At 43.5% G+C, this 16254-nt stretch overlaps 1 long non-coding RNA gene across 1 annotated transcript; it reads right to left on the bottom strand.

Annotated features, from left to right (window-relative positions):
- Positions 1-4659: 4659 nt before the first annotated feature.
- Positions 4660-15722, bottom strand: LOC113960534. The gene is made up of 3 exons (XR_003532051.1): positions 15544-15722; positions 5312-5460; positions 4660-5003 (listed from the first exon to the last, which is right to left on the bottom strand). It is a non-coding gene; the product is annotated as an uncharacterized LOC113960534 (long non-coding RNA).
- Positions 15723-16254: the final 532 nt, after the last annotated feature.

Below are 16254 nucleotides of genomic sequence, written 5' to 3'. Positions count from 1 at the left end.
CCTTGGACACCTGGCAGGCAGGCTTTCGCTGGAAGCTGCTGATGGGGAGCTGAGTGAAGTCCCCACAATGCAGGAGGAAATAGTCAGTGACCTGCTCTGCCAATGACACCCCCACAAGTGCCTGGGCCCACATGGGATGCACCCAAGAGTCCTGAGTGCCCCCTCAGTAAAGTCGTGGACACCACCAAGTTGGTGTGAGTGTGGATGCGCTGGAGGGCAGGAAGGCTCTGCAGAGGGATCTGGACAGGCTGGATCAATGAGGCCAAGTGTCAGGGCCTGCACTTGGGTCCAACAATCCCCTGGAATCCTCCAGGCTGGGGGCAGAGGAGCTGGAGAGCTGCTCAGCAGGAAGGGACTTGGGGGTGCTGCTTGACAGTGGCTGGATATGAGGCAGAGTGTGCCCAAGGGGGCAAGAAGGCCAAGGGCATCGTGGCCTTTGTGGAGAAGAGTGTGGTCAGCAGGAGCAGAGAACTGATTGCCCCTCTGTGCTGGGCACTGCTGAGGCCCCACCTGGAGTGCTGTGTCCAGTTCTGGTCCCTCAGTGCCAAAAGGCCCTTGAGGGGCTGGAGCGTGTCCAGAGAAGGGAACGGAGCTGGGGAAGGCTCTGGAAAACACATCTACTGAGGAATGGTTGACAGAACTGGGCTTATTGAGTCAAGGCTCAGGGGGGACCTCACTGCTCTCTACAATGACCTGAAAGGAGGTTTTAATTGGGTGGGGGTCGGTCTCTTCTGCCAAGCCTTTAGTGACAGGAAGAGAGGAAATGGCCTTAAGTTGCATCAGGCGAGGCTCAGATTACGTATTAAAACCCCCTTTTTCCACTGAGAGAGCGTTCAGGCATTAGAAGAAGTAGCCCAGGAAGGTGGTGGAGTCTCTGGAAGTGTTCAGGTGTGTGGTGGGTTGACCTTGGCTGGACACCAGGTGTCCACCCAGCCGCTCTATCACTCCCCTTCCCAGCAGGACAGGGGAGAGAGTAAGGTGGAAAAAAAAAATCTTGTGGGTTGAGATAAGACAGTTTATTTAAAGCAAAAGACAGCAGGGTTTGTTCTCTGCTTCCCATGAGCAGCCATGATTGGCCACTCCCGAGGAGCAGGGCGGGACGGTTCCTCAGCAGGCAGCCATTAGATAATGAATGCCCCCCTCCTGCTCCGGGCCTCAGCTTTTAGAGCTGAGCTGACCTCCCATGGTCTGCAATGTCCCTTGGGTCAGTTGGGCTCAGCTGGCCTACTTGGGTCCTCTCACAGGGTCTTGCCCGCAGCTAAGGAAGGAATGTCCCAGTGTTGGTGCTGTGCTCAGCAGTGGCCAAAACACTGGGGTGTTCTCAACACCCTTCCAGCTGCCAATGCCAAGCCCAGCCCTGGGAGGGCTGCTGTGGGGAAATGAACCGCAGCTCAGTCAGACCCAACCCAAATATCTATGGCACATATTCTATAGAATCCATCCTTGGTGTCGTATGATAGATCTATAAGATATTACAAATAATAAGCAATAATAAGGCAAGTGTCCTCCTTAGGGAACACACTTCAGAAGGGAACTTGCACTTGATTCCCCCCCCTTCAGCTTTGAGCCACCTGGTGCCACAGAGGGGGACAGAGCTCCTGTGGAACATTCTATTCCACTGACACAGAGAAATGAATGCATCCAAACTATTGCCTGGATTTGTTCCCTCGGGGTTTCTGCAGCAGCAGGCACAGCACCACACTGACTGCTCTGGGGTGTGCAGGTATTTGTGGTTCTGCCTGTCTCACACACACACAAAACAGTCTGGTGTAGTGCTGCCCTCAGGAAACCTCCCCAACCTTGCTCCAGCTAAAGCCTGGAATTTGTGTTTGTTTCCTTTGGGTTCAGGGTCAGGCTGTGCCTGTGTCCAGCCCAGAGGCCAGAAAAGCATTTCTCCCATCCCACTGCAAACTGCTGCTGCAGACAGGACCCAGGCACTGGTGGCACTGGGAATGAACAGCAGAGTGTTTCCAGGGACTCTCTGAAGGAACACAAGTGTCCAAAGAAATCAGCACAAGTGTCCACAGAAGTCCCACTCCTTCATCCTTGAATGAGCTTGTTCAGCCCTGGAAAAACTGCCTAAGTTCTATTTCTATGGATATCTAGAGATGAGTTAAGGGTAGCTAATACCTTTTGGTGAGGAAGGATTTGTTTACTCTTGAGCATTTGAACTCAGCCTTTGTTCCTGTTTTCTTCCCACTGTTTCAGAGTAGTTCATTTCCCATGGTGAAAGCTCTGATTCCCCAGCACAGTCAGGTTAGCCTGAGCTCAGGATGTTTCACTGGTCTCATTTTTCTCCAGTATTAATTCTGTGCCAAATTCTTGCTTCCTAGGTCGGTGAAATGTTAGAAAATCTCACCTTGATGGAAAGAAAAGTTATATACTTCTTTATTATATTGAATTCTTCCCTAATAGTTATGGATGACAGGACACCCATGTGGAAAGACCCTTTTCTGGTTTTCAGTACTTAAAATAAATGCTTTTCTGATGTCAGTATTTATTGTAGTGTTATTTATTCAACTATGAGTGTTGAATTTAGTGTCCCTTGCACCTTTAAAAAGTGCAACCTCCTTAATCTATTGTTTTAAAGGCGATATTATTTTGTATTCAGGCAGAGAGCACGTTCTGTAAATCTCCTCAGTTACCCGTTCCTGGTGTTGCAGTAGATGAAGTCACTGGGTGATGATGTGACACCGCCACCGCTCCTCTGCCTGGGATATTGCTGGAGGCAACAACAAACCTGTGTCCTTGGCACATGGGAAGGAATTTAGTGCTTGAGGGGTTAAATCACACAGTCTCCCCTGGGGATCAGCTTATACTTGGACAGTAAGAACAGCAATAACATTCATAATAAAAATGGCAGAGTGAAGGGAATTTTGATATAATTCTCCCATGCTGAGTTGTTTGCCTGTCTGAAAACTTCTCTCATTCTGGAGCAAATTTATGGGAGGTTTGAAAATTGGCTTTTTGGGAGTTCACAACAGCTGGGGACCCCCTCAAGGTCACTCCTGGAGGTTGAGAGCAGAGATCTCCCCACCAGCGTTGGTCTAGGGGAGTTACATCCATCTCTAATTAATAATAATTGCTTTTGTGCCAGCTTTAGTAGAATTGCTTCAACAATTGCTTTAGCATAGAACACTGTCCTATCTTATCCTGTACTACTGGCAGTTTTAGGTTTATATTATGCAGTAAATAATTCTGATGAAGATCTTTTGTCTGATCATTTGGTGCCCTAAATAATTCCTCAGGCTGACGGAGCCCAGCAGGGCCGGGGCCGCCGGCGGTGTCCGATCCCGGCAGGAAGCGGGGAGGGCCCCGGGGAGCGGTGGCGGCGGGCGGGGCCCTGGGGGAGCCGCCCCGAGGGGTCCCCGCCGCCCGTGGCACTGAAGGAGCCGTCCCGCAGGACGGGGGGGTGCAGAATAGAGGAAATACAGTGAGAATACAGTCGAATATACTAAAAGAGCCGCACGGGGGGTCTCCACCGCCCCTGTCTGAAAGAGCTGCACCCAGGGACAGGCGGGGTGAGAATAGAATAAATGACAGGGAATAGGGTAAATAGAATGAAAAGCTGCCCCGCGGGGTCCCCGCAGCTCTGTTTCACTAAAGAGCTGCCCCGCGGGCCGGGTGAGGAGCGGCGGTGCTGCAAGAGCCTCATGGGGAGGGCGGGGAGATGGGAGCTGGGAACGGAATAACAGAGAACACAACAAAAAAACAAACAATAAAAGAGCTGCCCCAGGCTGAAAGAGCTGCACCAAAGGACCGGCGAGGAGGCACTGGAGAAGGTGATGGAGTGAGGAGCCGCATTGAGGGGTCTCCGCCGCCCCTTGCCACCAGGAGAGCTGCACTGCCGAGCCCGCGGGCACCGGGGGGCACAGGAAGTTGTTTCCCAGCAGGTCCGCTCAACCTTCGGGCTCCACGCTGGGTCCGCCCGCACAGTCCCGGCCCCGCGTGTCCCACTGCCGCCTCCCCGGCCCCGCCGAGCCGAGAAGCGCCACAAGATCGCTCCGATCGACTAAGAAACCTCGGCACAAGTTCTTTATTCCGTAACCGTCTTAGCTTATTCCTTCGCGCCCCCAGCCCTCTTTGCTGGCTGTCTCTCTCCTCCCTGTGCCCATCAGTCACAGCTGCAGTTCTTCCCTCCATCGCAGTCTGGGGGCGCTTCTGAGGAGGTGCTCAAGAAGTCGGTGGGGCGGGGGGCAGCCCTGGAAACCAGAGCTTTACTCCCACGGCTCTGCAGGGGCTTCCCACGGGCTCTCGGCTTTTTTTGGGCATCCTCTGCTCCAGTGTGGGCTCCTCCCGGGCTGCTCTATGCCGGACTCATCCACAGGTCACAGACCCTTCAGCTCGGGTTCACCCGGAGCTCCAGCTGGTTCCGTGGAGCAGCGATCCCCTGGCCCCTGCCAGTCTGGGCACCTCGCCAGGGCTGTTACTCGAGGTTATCTGGCCGCCTGCCAACCCAAAGCTGTTTCTCCAAACCACCAAATCAAGTGTGCCAAACACCCTGGTTGGTCAATGCTGGCTGGGGGAGTGGGCACTCGGTGAGGGGATGAGAAAACTGCACCCGGGGCTGGGCTGAAAGAGGCTTCAGCACCACTTCTGATGCCCCAGGGGCAGCTGTAGCAAATATAGTCCATAGCAAGGCATGGACTCCCTTAGTAAGATGCAAGAGAATAATTTATTTATTTCAGGCCTCTATTTCTAGAAGAATTAGTTTCATCTATAACCTATCAACAAGCAATACCTGGCCCTATAAAATTACAGTGAGCATATTTCTACCTATTAACAACTAATGCCCATCTTTACACCTATCAGTTTTCAACACGCTTTCTTCTTCAATCATCTTGTTTTGGGTCACACGACCTTTGGCTCCACGCACACTGTAGACAGTTCCTCCCACCTTCTGCCACATTCTCTTCATTCTGGCAATGTCCTCTGCTTCGGTAACCCTTTAAGTTCTGCTCTGGTCCATGATCCACCCCATCTCCCCCTGTTTTGTTTAACAGCTGCAGGGCAAACACTGTATTCATCTGCATGGTCATAACATGATTAAGACTATGATCAATCATTCGTTGAACACAAGATAATAAACAAGGAACACAGATCAAAATCAAAACAAATACTTCCAACACATGAAATCCCAACACCAACAATCATTTGATCCAAGGCTCAGTTCCAAAACCTCTCAGCCAGGTAAACAATCCCCAAAAGTCATTGCTATCATCTTTGCATAGCTGTTTGGTTCGTTCCTTTAGTTTGTCAGTGCTGGCATGAACGGACTCAGAATGATCACTATGGTTCATACAACACATACCTTCAAAATCCCGACAGCCATTACCTTGTGCTGTTAGAGACTGAAATGGTTCATGACTTACGCATTCTAGGATTGCCAGGGGACTTCTGCAGGCTGGGAAGAGGCAGCTGGACCCATCCCCCCGCCAGTGCTGCTGAAGGTGTCAAGCCCTGAAAAGATGAGAAGAGACGTGTTTACCAGGCCCCTCACGGGAACTCTGCACAGGCCCAGCAGACCTTGGAGGCTCAAGGCACGGCCCGGGACACTGTCCATGGATATAATAACTCATAACTTCTTGGAGTGTGGGGGCTTCCCTCCCCCACCCGCAGTGGATCAAGGCCACCACTTCAACTGACAGACATTGGAGCTGCAACTCCCAAGTTCCATCTCTGGACCCCGTGGGCGGTGACTATAGACATCTTTCCACTCTCAGCTTTGCTTTCCCTTACTCTCCCTTACCCTTGTCCTGTCTTTCCTTTCTCTCCCTTATGCATTTTTCCTAAAGGTTATCTTTATGCCATATTGCTGTAGATGATAACACCCAAAATGGCAACATACCTGTTACCTTTGAAACAAAATTGTTCTAAAATAAACCCTACATATATAAGTTTTCAAACACCAATTATTTAGTGTCATTTCACTCTAATCCATCCTAAGGGATTTATTAATAAGAACCTGGGTTACCCCCCCCCCCCCTTTTCTGGGGTGGGTTGTAACATTTTTGGCATCACGGACAAGGATCTTTTGGACGTAGTGATCGGTGTAGTCCAAAACTGATAACCGAGGGTGAGTCAAATGGTGACCGCCCTTCATTATGAAATTATAGTGATAATTTTTGTCCTCTCGGTGTGACCCGGGCACATCAGACCTGTTGAAAGGCTTTCTGGTATAGCCTGGACCTGTTGAAAGGTTCTCTGGTACCTGTTGAAAGGTTTTCCAGGAGAGAGTCAAGCTGACCCTCAGAGGGTTAAGGGGGAGAAAGACATTAACCTGAGCTGGGTTAATGACTGAGTCAAAAGGAATGACACCTCAGGGTGAGTTATATGGGGATTATTCCCTCTTGAAGTCTGGCCTTGGAGTAGGACAACTTCTTGTAGGTGCTGTTTTATGTGTTGTCCTTAAAACAACATAAAAAGACAGATGGGCTATTCAGAAATCCACAAGTGAAGTGATAAGATCTTTTCAAGAGTCAATGAAGGAACTACAGGATCAACTAGAAAAAGAGGCTACTCAGAAATCTACAGGTGAAGTGATAAGATCTTTACAAGAATTAAGAAGGCATTACAGGAGCAATTAGGCAGTTAACTGCTGAGAGTGAAGCAGTTTGGGGGGAAAGGGAAATACAGAACACAAGCACATAATGTGCTTACTAGAGTTAATTAAAGAAATTGCATATGAAACGCTTCCCTATCAGAAGACAGTTCTGTTAAAATAAAACTTGTAGCGCAAGCAGTTTGCAAAGAGACGTCATTTGAAAATGTTTTGGTTGGGACTTACTCAAGCGTAGCATTTCAGGAGGGTTTAGAAACCACAAACCAAGCAAGTTCTGTGGGGCTACTGTTACTTCTCTATCCAACACCACGGTTGCCTGTTTGCCAGGAAACTGGTGTCTCCTGTCTGCACTGGTGCCTTCCTCAGTTTTCGCATGCACCTGGGGAGTTCCCAGAGATGGAGCTGCTGGATATGACACTGTTCCCAGTTTGGGAGACGGCAACCCAGGTCAGGACCCAAACCACAGAACCCTGCTGCAAACATCCCAGCACTGCAGAGTCCTTGGGCCTCTGAAGGAAATACTCTCTTTCATCTGCTTGTTCCTTTTTCTCGCGTTGCATTTCTTTTAGACAAAAATGCCAGGGTCGGGTGGGAGCTTTGATTTGGGCTGTTCCTGGGGATGAACTGAGGATAAGCCAGGGAGAAAAGCAATGAAAGTCAAGAGGGTTGCAAGAAGGGGGAGAGTCACAGCCAGAAACTGCAAGCCAGAGCAGCAGAGACTGAGGGACTCCTGCAGAGAGGAGGGAGACAGCAACAAACTTGTGCAGCGCTGGAAGAAGCCCTGCTGAGAGGGGACTGGTTAGAGTGATCTGCGACTCATAAACCCCACAAGTGAACTGAAATCCAAAGGGCAAGTGAAGATGCAGAGTGCAAGGGAGATTTAAATATTAAGTCCTCCTTCCTGATCTACTGACTTTGATCTTTCTCTGGAAAATCACTATTCTCATTTATATTCTAAGGCAATACAAATTTGTAGGGTTTTTGTTTGCTTTTGCAGATGTTTTAAGTGGGGCTTTTTTTCCACTAAAAAAAGTCCGGGTTTTTTGGGCAACTCAGTATATGGAGAAAGAAATTACAGAGGTCTGCCTCTAATATGTGGTCAATTCAGGGTATCACCACTGGATTTCTGTCAGGTTTAAAGGTAACCTTGACTAGAAACAAAACAAAATCTTTTTAATCAAAAGACTGTATGATTTTCATTTCCCTGTGAAGTTTAGGACTTCAATTTTTTTCATTTGAATGTGTATCAAAATATAGAATTTCATATAAGATAGAAATCCTATATTTTTTCTTGTTTTCTTAAGAAAGAGAGATTTCAAGTGTGCTTCCAGTCTGTTTATTGTCCTTAATTTCTTATTATGGTGGCACATTTCCAATAATACGGCAGCATATGATAACCAAGAAGAGGAACAGGACTTCATTACCAAGTTTCCTGGTGGAGGGAAATGTTAGAGCATGAACTCTTGTTTTACTGGACAGTATAGTGCTCAGGCAAAAGAGAAATTTGCATCTAGCTGGGAAAAAAGACTTCAACAGTTTTTGATCAATAGCAAGAGAGAAAAACATAGTAACCCTTGTATTTAGGAAGTCTGGGAACTCAGACTTCATTCATTCCAATGCTCATCAATTAAAAATTGTTTTATTTTGTCAAGAGCTGGAAAGAAGGTCCAAATTATTGTTGAAGTTGAATGTAACTAAGTAATACTTTCACAACATGTACACACAAGAACTTGGCAGAGTATTCTATATTTCAGGGTGTCTAACTGAGTAAAGCCTTGTCTAAACTAGTGTACCTCCTTCCAGGATGATCTGCAAGTCTAGGCAAGTCTAACTGGGAAGAAAAAGACAAAAGGTGGCCATGAGTAAATAGGATATGACAATGCCTGCACAACAGACAACTACAGATAATAATACCAGGCCAAGGCCAAAAAAACCCCGTGGCTGAGGTTATGTCAGATGGCCTCAGTTTACACTCTGCTGAGAAATGTTGCACCAGTTCTTGCTAGTGAAGCCTCATCTCTGGTGTGGGCTCACTTCAGAACACCGTTTGTCATTCTCCTGCCCACGGCAGTGGCCCAGTTGTAGCCCCGGAGTTGGGGGGGATGTTTGCTGACTGTGCAATGGCACAATTCTCACCACTTGCTGCAAAAGCCATTCATTGTCCTTACAGAAATGTGCCTGTTTGCTTCTCAGAATGGCAACGTGCCATCACTAGCCTGGGCTTGTGATAGGATATTATACTGCATTCCCATACAGCTTCCAGTCAGCTTTGTAACCTAAACCATCATGAAGTTCAGACTGACACAGGGGTTTGAAAGGTTAATTTATCCATTTTGACAGCGTATGTAAATATGTTTATAGTGACTCTTGACTTATGAGTACATTTCTCAAAACAGTTTCAGAAGAATTTATATAGGATCTTCTTGTTGAGTGCTTCAACTCAAGGTCCTATTCTAATACATAAAAAGAAAGGGATTTCTAGATAGATCAGATGCAGAGAGCAACTAATTTCCATCAGTTTTCCAAAATAATAATATTGTAGAAGAGTAATAGGAAGCACAGTAATAGCAACAGAGTGAAATCACTTGCTGAAAGTCCCTGAACAAATATCCCTCTGGCAGAACAAGGAATATTCAAAACTGCCTGACTTGAGTGGACCCACGGTCAGGCTGTCTTGAAAACTGGTAGCTGATATTTCCATCAGTGCTGTATTACAGCTAACACACCTGGCTGAGAAGCTCATTATACTCAGGCCAGTACAACTGTATTGCTTTTAAGTCTCAAACTAATATGTCTTTCCAGCACTGCACTATTCATTGTGGACATGCAGCCTTGGTTTGGCACTAACCCAAGGATTTCTTCATGACACAACATTTTCTTCAAAATATACAAGCCCACAGGAAGCCTGTAGAAGTGCTATAAAGTTCAGTGTATGGGGGTTGAGCCTTACCCACAAGACCATCCATCTTCTGATGATGTACTTGGTTCATTTGATCAGGTACTCAGTGTAGGACAAACCTGTATTTCAGATCAGATGGTAATTCCTTACCATGGTTTCTCCATGTAATAATACCCTAGAGAAAAAAAGTAAGGAAAGAAAAACACCTGGCAACCTTGCTCAATTGCTCGCATATAAGTTTGTAAATGGAGAAAAAGTTTTCTCTCGCTCAAAATAAAAATACTCCTAAAGTACATGTTTTACAAATACAGCCAAGGAAAGTGTAGAAATGAAGTAGAGGAAAGCACGTGCTCAAGAATTTGGATATAATAGTGGCCTTCTGTCCATAAATGGCTAAACAACTATAGGAATAAATTTAAAAGCCAACACAGTGCTATAAATGTAGGATGTAAATGTAAGGAAGTAGTAATGAAATCTCTGGCAAGACTTCACTCATACTGTGCTCAGCAATACCACATCATAAAAATCAGGTTTCTTAAAAATGTGGTGAGCAGGAAAGAGAGTTGATGCTAGGAATAAAAGTTATCAGCTGTGAGAACAAGACCAGAAAAGCCCTTGTTCTGAAACAGTCACAGAAAAGGCAAATAATTGAGACAAAAATGTTAAGTGATGAAAGGGAGTTCACACAATAAAAAATATTTTAGATATATGCAGAGAAATTACAGGCATTGCCCCATTTTTACTAATTCTTCCTTACTTTATTTGCTGTGACAAATAGCACAACTCTCTGCTTAAAACTGGGAGAATTTTACTGATTAATACACTACAGACTATGGAGAGTTTGTGTGCCAGTTCTGCTTCCCACTTGTTCAGTAAAGCTGAGTAGAACTTCTGATTATATAGAAATTCCAAGTGGCTGAAGACTGGGCTAGAAGGGAGCAAATCACCATGAAAAACAAAGTCACAGTGCTCCCTGTGAGTGCAGAAGAGCAGGGACGGTGTCAGTAAAGACATCTCCTGAGAGGAACACAAACTGAACTCAAGTCCAGTTTTCTTTTTTCTTCTATCAAAGTTATTTGGGAGATAGTTGTGACAGTTTTTCTATAAAATGCAGGCAAAAGGCCAAATCTTGATTTCCTTGGCTTTGGCGTGACTGACATATTTGAGTATCTTTTCATTCCTTCACTTCAATTATATGGCAGGACAGCAGAGAACTCTGGAAAAAGGTTTCTTTAACACAAGTTGAAAATTAAGAGGTTATTTTTAGTTTGAAAAAAAATTGTACTCGGTTTATTTTGCATAAAGGTCATATTCACTCACCTGATGACAGTAAAAAAGCCAACAAACATCAGAAATCTCAGACATTAAGGTATGTTTGGCAACTATCATTACTAAAAAGAATAAACTGCCGTATCTTCCATTTTTCTCTCCTTTTCTCTCTTCATTCTCAGTGGCCTTTGTGTCTCATTGTCTCAGAATTTGGCAGGTATTTACATTTTCCACACCTTACAGCACAAGAATATCCCCTTTTATATGGTAGCCAAGCTAATGTTTGGTTGGAAACAAGTTATAGGAAGGAAAAATATTTTAATTGTGCAAAGGGTTTCAAGAATTCAGATACAAAATTTCAGATTTTTAAAGTTCAACTTCAGACCTTTTCAAAACTACAGAGAAAAATCCCACAGAGTAATTTTTAACTGTAAGTAGAACCAGCAAAGAAAGCAAAATAACTTTTATGGCTATCATGTTTAAGAAAGATCATCTCTGGTTTTGTCCCCAGCTAAAGACAGGAACAAAGCAGTGATTTGATTCCCTCTACATTTCAGCCTCAGCAAGATCTTAAAAGAACTTTCATTTTCCCCCACTTAAGCTTTTTTTTTTTCCCCTAATCTGGAAAGGTGACGAAAATGTAAGAGGGTGACAGAACTTTGCAGGAGGAACACAGAGTTCATTGCAAGCAGAGGAACTTCAAAGCTTCCTCAACTGTGCAAAGTGGCTCAAACCTTCAAACCCTGTCCCTTCACTCAAGTGCTTTATGATGACCAGGCTAAATTCCATAATCCAGATGCTTCAACTGCAGAAAATACAGAATGACATGACAAAAAAACTTCAACCAACAAACAAACAACTCACAGATATTTGCCTTCGCTGACAGTTAATGAAAATGCCATTTTATTCTCAAAACTGTAGGGGCAGGAATTGTCAAAAAGAAAAAAATATTACAAAGTGAGCTTTTTAGAAAAGCAGTGCAAGTCATAGCAGTAAAGTAACACAAAAATGGATCCAATTCCTAGTACTCACATATATCTGGAAAATGGTTCGAAAGAGAAAATTCACAGTGCGATTTTTCAAATGTCTCCTGTAGGTTTTCACCAGGAATTTCAGTGTCATTTTATCGTAGAATTCCTTCAACAGGAGGAATTCAACTTGTCACATAAATAATGTTGACTTTAATTACAGTACTGAAAAGTCCAGTTGATTTACACAGAATGAAAAGAAAACCAAAACCAAAAAAAAAAAACAAAAAAAAAAACACAAGCATAATTACCCTTGAGACTATATAAAAATGGCATACTTGATCTAAATTGTGTCTTTTTCTGTGTAAAACTGAAATTGGTCTAAAATGGGTTAATGTGATTGCAGGTAGTAATTTTAAATGATAATCTACAGCTAGATTTCACATGACCCATTTCCCCCATCTTTATATAGTCTTCTTTTTTTAGAAGTATAAGTAAGCTGTAGTTTTGCAGCAGGAAATCTCCTCTACCACAGAGTTCTTCCCAGAGATCTTAAGCACAGCCTGGATCTCATGCTAAGGCTGAGGTTTTGGAAAGACCTGGAGTGAGACCTCTACAGTGAGGTGAATTCCCTGCTCACAGATGATCAGTCAGCTCTTCCAAACTGTTGTGCAGTTTTCCCTTTCTCACCTGGCTCTCCCTAAGCAAGCAAAACCATCCATGTTCTCCCAGGCAACTCCAACTGCTGTTTGGATCTTCGTGTCCCAACTGTCTCGTGCAGCTCCAGAAGACACAAAGCAACCCCAAAGCTGATCAATGCAGGTGTCACATGTCTGCAGCATGGAAAGGGCCCAGCTGGAGCTGGGGGAGATCTGCCCAGCCCCAAAGCACAGGGGGTGGAGGCAAAGGGAAGGAGGGAATCGGAAGAGAAGGACACAGTTGGAGTGTCACTGCCTGCTGGGAAAACTCCGCAATTTGATGAGCAGGGACTTCCATTAAGCCTCAGTTTAAAGCAACCTTGAGGTGGCCCTTTCTGATCTGTGGGGTCCGGCTGAGCCCCAGCTGGCTGCACTTTAGGAAAGGGAGCAGCAAAGAGGGCACCTCTGTGCCTCCCATTGCCAGAGTCTGAAGACACAACTGTTCAGGAAGGAGACTCACTTCTCTCATCTTTTGCCATCCACAACACCCATCCAAAACCAAGAATAGACACAGGGTGAGCTCACTGAAAGATGTGCTCAACAGCCTGGGAGAGGGGAAGAAAAGAAAGTAGCACTAATGAAAATGACAATCAGTTCAATATTGCAGAGCTTAGGGAAGAATTCTGGTTTCATTAGAACAACTCCCAACTTTCCACACAAGCACTTTTGCAATCCTACCTTTGTATCCCCATGAAATCATCTGTCTGGACAAAAGGAACTGGAATGGACAATACAAAGTTGGCCACTGACACTATTTAATTAGCTGGGTCAGTGATGAGAGATGTAGGAGAGCTCTTTCCTCCTCCCTGCTCTATCCTGCTGTCTCCTTAAACTGCCTCTAGAAAGGAAATGGTGGCAATTTTGCATTTAAGAACTTTGTTTAAAACATTTCCTGCTCTCCATCAAAATCAGAGATTATATTATCCTGAAGTGAGATAGATATCATGCAAATATTTGAGAATTTGGAATATTTTTAAATGTTATTTTTTTCACAATGAGTTTTTAAAAAAATACTTTTAATTTTTTTTTCATTTTTAAATTCACATGAAGTGACATAACAGAATGTAAGAGAAGAAAAATGAAGAAGAAACAGAAGACACAGAACAAAAAGAAACCAGTTGGAAAAGAATCCTGGTGGAAAAAAGGGAAAGAAGCAAAGAAGAGAAAAAGGAGAAGGAGAGGAGATGAGAGAGGAGAGAGAGAGAGAGAGAGAAATAAAAGAGAGAAAGAAGAGAGAGAAAAGAGAGAGAGAAAAAGAAGGAGGAGAAAGAGAAGAGAGAATAACAACTGATGTATCCAAAGGACTGAAATTTGACATAAAGGAAAACTTTCAAAACAAGTTTTATGATGTGACTCTCAATGCAATACTAAGCAAAATGGAAAAGCAAATCTGTCTCACAGGGAAAAATCTTGTATATCCAGGTTTGATCTTTTTTCCTAATTAATTCTGACCTAACATCAGTTTGCTGTGTTTACTGAATATTCATTCCTCTAAGGAGGCCTCTTGGCTTCAGTGTTCCTTTCACTACAGATCACAGTCCATGGACAAGAGTATGGAAGATTTCTTTAATAACTCTCACTGCTAATTTCATTCTACTTAAACACACATATCCCAGTGAATGCCACGTGCTTTTCAGCAGGATTTTATGTGTAAATCAGGATAATATGTTTTCAGAGCATTAACTGAAAGAAAGCATGAACTAAAAACCTATTTAACCAACGAGGTATTGCTTTTAAACCACCACAAGATCATAAAAAAGATAATTTCAAAGCTGTAAGTTTTCTAATTGTAATCAACAACAATCTAATGATGAAAGAAAGTCCATCTGAATGGCTGTCATAAACCTGTGCACAGCCTTGCTTATCTTTAAAGATCCTTTACTTTGTCATTTGGTAACATTTTCACTACCAAATTTTGCTGTGCAAAATTAAAATGTGGCACTGGAATTAGAAATAACATTGTCTTACTGCTCAGTCTTAAATGAGTAATGAAACTCAGATGCAGTTTTATTATTCTATAACAAAGTCTATTTGTTAATATTAGGTGTAACTTGACAATAAAATTGGAAAAGTATAAAATGTGCTGGAAATGGATCTTTTCCTTATTTCTCAGTAATCTGTCACACAAACTCTGTATTGGATTTACTCACTTTCCTGAAGTCTTTCTGCTGGTTTGGACCCAAACCTAATTCATCTGTTTGCAAGCAAACTGTTTCCAGTTTAACTATATTTTTGAGCTGTAAGGTTTATGGGATTGCTCTTTTCTTTGTTTTTGTTTTTCTTTTCCTTTAAAATGGTATGGATGTCACTCTACACTGTTCTTACTCCACAGCTACACCTACACATCTCTCAAGATCAAGAGCTGTTGGGTTCTCACATTACAATTCAAAACTGGCTTAAATTAATTGTTTCCATTGGCATTTATTCAACCAAAGCTAATTCTCCAGGATGGCCATGAAAAGGGAATGCAAAAGGGACACACCTACACCAGCTAGAAATGGAAAAGCTTTCTTGACAAAAAAAACAACAACCAAGCAAAACAAAACCACAGAACAAAACACTCACAGTGTTCAGGGTGTATTTGCTCAGTTCTCTCATTTCCAATTGTTATGAAGATAACAGCCAGAGGGGTTTGGAGCCTCAGTCACTGTAAATCAGCACATTGTAACTGACTTTCTTACAACTAAAGAACTTTGTGGGTTCCGGTTCAATATATTGCCAATGGTTTCTATCACTATTATTAAAAAAGTTCTCTAAGTCGATAGTTCTCTAAGTCCTCCTTGTCAGCACTTCCAACTTCTATTCTAAAACAGGTTACAAAATGCAGTTGAGTCTCTCTATATTCTTGGACTAGATCAGCTGTCCCTGATAGAATACACCACCACTCACAGGAAAAAAATGAAGTACATAATACACCTCTCACCTTCACAATATGTTAACTATACAACTGTTTTCATTCTCTAGTTCCTAAAGTTAACAGTGTGACAAATTGGAAGCCAAAAGGAACAACTTTGGTAGTGAGAACTACTAATGCAAACATATTCTTCTGAACTTCCAGTCCTCAGCTGAGATAAAAAATAACATTTTGTTCAATAGAGTGTTTGTGGAATTGTTACATGCACAGAAAAAGCACTTTTTCATACTCACCTCCTGGAGGCCTGACAATTGTTACAGCATCACTTATCAAGCTGCCCTGGCTGTTGGATGCATTCACTTGCACTGTGGAGTTAGAAAATGGAATCAGGCCTTCAATGGGTACCCATATATTGAATTCCTTGCTGCTGTAGAACATCTGAGTATCATTTACCACAGAATAATGTGCTTTATCTGTTTGGAAAAAACAAGAAAGTGAAGAGAAGAACAAATGTTAGACTTTGTGTCTGCTACAATTCACTGTCCTTAGGAACTAAGTCTTATTCCTACTCAAAAGACAACTCGCTATTTATACCAATAACACACACACACACGAAATTTTGGCTATTGGGGAGAAAAATATTATTCATAATTTCTCCTGCTTTTGGCAACAGTTTATGGTACTTGTAAATCTTGGAAAATAAACCAACCAACACATGAAGCAACCATGCAGCTGCAGAGCTGACTGCTCTATACTGCAAACAGGAGCCAGCTCTCAGAAATTACTGATCTTCTAGAAAAGTTGTGTGATAATTGCAAACTCCAAATATTAGTGTTAATTCTTATGCCTATGATACACTGGTAAAAATTTCTGAATTCACTAGAGAAATGCTTACCTTAGGAGTTTATAAGCTAACTCCATTGCATACAGCAGAAAAAGTCCCCTGCAGTAACACCTGCTTTCCAGCACGGCCTGCAGTCCCCTCACAGATAAAAGGATTGGAA

The sequence above is a fragment of the Corapipo altera genome, unplaced genomic scaffold (assembly GCF_003945725.1).
Source record: "Corapipo altera isolate COAL_440 unplaced genomic scaffold, ASM394572v1 131388, whole genome shotgun sequence".
Taxonomy (NCBI): Eukaryota; Metazoa; Chordata; class Aves; order Passeriformes; family Pipridae; genus Corapipo; species Corapipo altera.
This window is presented reverse-complemented; position numbering and strand designations above follow the sequence as displayed.